At 33.3% G+C, this 6000-nt stretch overlaps 1 long non-coding RNA gene across 2 annotated transcripts in view; it reads right to left on the bottom strand.

Moving 5' to 3' along the window:
• Positions 1 to 6000, bottom strand: part of LOC124053599 — a 137724-nt gene that overhangs the window by 8038 nt on the left and 123686 nt on the right. For both annotated transcript variants that reach the window (XR_006842190.1, XR_006842191.1), the window contains exon 3: positions 4230 to 4300. This is a non-coding gene — a long non-coding RNA (uncharacterized LOC124053599). The remainder of the gene's footprint in view (positions 1 to 4229; positions 4301 to 6000) is intronic.

Raw genomic sequence — 6000 nt, 5'->3', positions numbered from 1 at the left:
CTCATACACATACATACACACATGCTCATACACAAACATACAAACACCTACACACATACATATACACACATACATACATACACATGCACACATACATACAAATACAAACATATACATTTACATACATACATACACTTACACACATACATACATATGTACATACATGTACACACACATACATACACATACCACATATATACATACATACACACATACATAAACACACACATACATACATACATACACACAAATATATAAATACATACATATATACAAATATACAAATACATACATACATATACACATACATACATACATACACACACTCATACATACACACATACATACAAACATACATACACACATACATACATATACACAAACATACATTTATACATACATGCAAATACACACATACATACACATATACATACATAAACACATACATATATACACCTACATACATACATACACATACACGCATACATACATTCATACAAATACACATACATACATACACCTACATACATACATACACACATACATATACACACATGCTCATACACAAACATACAAACACCTACACACATACATACACACATTCTCATACACATACATACATACACACATACACCTACACATACATATACACATACTATACACACATACATACATACACATGCACACATACAACCACATACACATTTACATACATACATACACTTACACACATACATACAATATACATGTACACACACATACATATACACATACAAACACATACATATGCACACATACATACAAATACACATACATACAAACACAAACACATTTACATACATAGACTTAGACACATACATACATATATACACACATACATACACACTTACATACATATACACATACATACACACATACATATATATATACATACATACATATACACACAAATACATACATACATATACACACACATACACACATACATACATATATACATACACATACACATATACATACATATGTACATACATATACACACAAATACATACATACATATACACACACATACACACATACATACATATACACATACGTACATGCATACATACATACATACAAATACACATACAAACATACACCTACATACATACATACACACATGGTCATACACAAACATACAAACACCTACACACATACATACACACATACTCATACACATATATACATGTGTGTAGGTATGTGTGTATGTGTGCATATGTATGTATACATATGCACACATACACATTTACATACATACATACACTTACACACATACATACATATATACACACATACATACATATACACATACATACACACCTACACACATACATATACACATACATATATACATACATACACACATACATACAAACACACACACATACACATATACGCCTACATACATACATACACACTTACACCTACACATACATGCACACATACATAAACACATACATACATACATACACACACATTCATACGTGCACACATACATACATATACACACACAAACATACATACATACAGACATATATACATACATATACACACAAACATACATACATATACGTACATACATACATAGATATATACATATACATACACACATACATACATACACACATACACATACGTACATATACACACACACATACATACATACATATATAAATACATACATACACACGCATACATACATACATACACACATATACACATACATACATTCATACACACATACATACAAACATGCATACATATACACACATACATACACACATACATGCACACATACATATACACACATACATAAATACACATGCACACATACATACAAATACACATACATACACATACTCATACACATACATATACACATGCTCATACACAAACATACACACATGCTCATACACAAACAGACAAACACCTACACACATACATACACACATACTCATACACATACATATTTACATACATACATACATACACTTACACACATACATACATGTACACACACATACACACATACATATACACACATACAAGCACATACATATTTACATACATACATACACTTACACACATACATACATATACACACACATACATACATACATACACACATATATACATACATATATGCATATACACACATACATACAAATACACATACATACAAACACATACACATTTACATACATACATACACTTACACACATACATGCATATATACATACATATACACACACACATGCATACATACACTCATGCATACAAATACACACATACATATACAAACATACACCTACACACATACATACACATACTCATACATACATATACACACATACATACATACACACACAAACATACACACAAATAGACATACATACATACATACATACACACATATATACATACATACACACATACATATACATGCATACATACATACATACATTCATACAAAACCAGACATATATACATACACACATACATACAAATACACACATACATACATACACACATATACATACATACATTCATACACACATACATATACATGCATACATATACACACATGCTCATACACATACATACACACATACACCTACACATACATGCACACATACATATACACACATACATAAATACACATGCACACATACATACAAATACACATACATACAAACACATACACATTTACATACATACATACACTTACACACATACATGCATATATACATACATATACACACACACATGCATACATACATACATACACACATGCATACAAATACACACATACACCTACATACATACATACACACATACATATATACATACATACATACATATACACACACATACATACATACATACATACACTTACACACATACACACACACATACATACATACATACATACATAGACTTACACACATACATACATATACACAAACATACATACATACATACACACATACATACAAATACACACATACATACATACACACATACATACACACATACACATACATACATACATGCACACATACATATATACATACATGAACACAAATACATCCATATACACATTCATACACATACATACATACACGCATACACCTACACACATACATACACACATACATATATGCATACATACATAAACACAAATATATCCATATACACATGCACACATAAATACATACATATACACACACATAAATACATACATACATACACACATACATACATACATACACACTTGCACACATACATACACACAAACACATACATACACACAAACACATACATACATACATATACACGCACATACATACATACATAAACACATACATATACATACATACATATACACACATACATATATACATACATACACATGCACACATACATACACATACACACATTCATACATACATATACACACACATACATACATATACACACATACATACATTCATACATATATATGCACACAAACATACATACATACATATACACACACACATACATACATACATACATACATACACACATTCATACATATACACATTCAGATATATACATACATATACACATACATATATACATACATATACATGTATAGTTTCATTCCATATATTCATATATTAATTTCCTGAAGGGCATGCCATAATATATATAATAACTTCCTCCGAGTGTGACTTTGAAATAGTAAATAGTGACATATGACTGATAGTAGGGTATTTACATAGCAAGATACTGCTTGCTTTTTATAGTATTTGTAACTCTTCAACTCCAAATCTTTATCTGTGACATTTTGCTCTCTCAGAAAGGAGATGATAGGGAGATGCAGCGAGGGATATAATAAAAATGGATGAAAAAAAATGTAAAAATTAATGTGGCATAAGGAAACAAAATATTTGAATCAGGTGGTGGAAGTGTGCTCAGCGACAGAAATAGTTTTGTTAGATGAAGCGATAAACAGCCCATATTTGACTTTACTTTTATTACAAAAAATACAAATATGAAAACTAACTGAAAAATACCATAATTTTTAGGAGCTGATCTGCCTGAACACTGTACGTGACTTACGTGACTGCACTGTAACCTAATGAGTCACATGAGACTTTATGCCTGTATGACTAGGTCACAGTGTTTTTGCCTGGTCTCACCTGGTCTGAAAACTTCTGTTACAGCAATGTTGACCAATAGGAATGCAGGATGCTCTTCCCACCACTGCAATCTGCAAAAGATGGAGAGAAAAAAAGTGATGTTATTTCATTTCAGTGAATATAAACTTAAGGTCAGAAGCATTATGTCCAATAAATAATCCATTGGCCTCTACGCACACATGTATGCTGTTGACCCACACACTCCACTGACCAGATAGGAAAAAGACAGCCCACCAAGCGACTATGTATCGGCCCAAGATTGAATATCAAGCAATAGTGAAAGACAAACTATAATTGTTGTAGTCTGGTGTGCACTCTGCTTTGTCTGTGGCCTTTGTCACCTTAACAGGTTAGAACTCTGTGACCCCCTAATCTGACAGAGTGTCTAAACATTTTGGCATTTTGCAGTAATTTTCCAAGCACTTTGAGATCCATGTGGGACGGATTTAAGGGAACTGTTTGAATATGTTCCTCCCTTTTATGATAGACTCTTGCCAAATTATTCATTGCCGGTGTACTTTGGGAGTACTGTAGCTCCCAGTTAGGCAAATCTGTTGTGTTTGGAGATTCAGAGACTGCATTAGAAGTGCTCTAACATTACTGTGATTTAAAATGTACATTAAAAACACTGCTTTTCTCTAAAAGCATTTGATTAACTTTGTGTTGGTGCGGTGTATGTTTTAATTGGGCTTAATTGTTGTAACTGTTTGTGTGTCTGTATGTTTATATAATAAGTAATAATAAGAGTACCTTTTAGCGTACCTTTAGAGTAAAATGTGTCACATGAACTGTGCTTTACTTGCTTTTGCTAAGAGTTTGTGCCACATTTTCTTAGCACACATGATGCTTTGAATGTATTGAAAAAGAGTATTGTAATGAGATCAGCCTTAACTCGGTATGTCAGTCAGTTTCTTCATTGTTTTCAGAGTGATGTTCATTTTCTGATTAAAAAGTTTTACTAAGGGAAGTTTTGTGGCCTCTCCGCACAGTATGTATGTTGGCTGAGGAACATCATGCTGGATACCGAATGAAAGCCCTGTTGCCAGTCATATCAATATATGGCAGACATATGCAGACAATGAGAGAAAGAAGTGATATGAAACTCGGCAGGAGAGAGCAAGCTGGTGAGGGAAAAAATATTGCAGAGGAGGATGAAAGAGCAGAGAAGACAAAAAAGGGAAAAAGCAATGCAAGCAACCAAACAAAGGAGGACAGCACGAATTTAAAAAAATGAATGACACAAAAATATTAAAGAAAAATAAAACAACGAGAGAATGACAAGAACAGCAAGGCAAAGTGATACATTGAGGCTGAAAAGAAACCAGCCAGAGACTGTGAGTGGGAGGTATTCTTCATAGGAAAGGATAAAACAAGGGAACAGTAAACGCGTACTTCTTGAACACTGTACACTGCTTGGGGCTAATCAATAGGATACGTTTGGTTATTGCAGTTACAGGTCACGAAATATGGATGCACAGTGCACCAAAAAAACAGTCTAAGTAGTCATGTAAGAGGACAGGGGAGGGATAGTAACCAGTTGTGGTTATCACGTGGCGGATGGCTGCCTGTCACGGTTGGCTGGTGAATGGTATTGATGCTCGCCTGTTCTCACTCTCTGCAGCTTCCAGAGGGGGACACAATCTTGTCATGTGCCAACATATTGCATGTTGGTGCTGAAGCTTATGGACTTGCTAATGCCATCCCTTGCTCCAGGAAATAATATTATCAAAAGCGGAGAAAATAAGAGAAAGGTTGAGATAAGGGAAGGATT

This window comes from Scatophagus argus, chromosome 22, assembly GCF_020382885.2.
Source record: "Scatophagus argus isolate fScaArg1 chromosome 22, fScaArg1.pri, whole genome shotgun sequence".
NCBI classification, from domain to species: Eukaryota; Metazoa; Chordata; class Actinopteri; family Scatophagidae; genus Scatophagus; species Scatophagus argus.
This window is presented reverse-complemented; position numbering and strand designations above follow the sequence as displayed.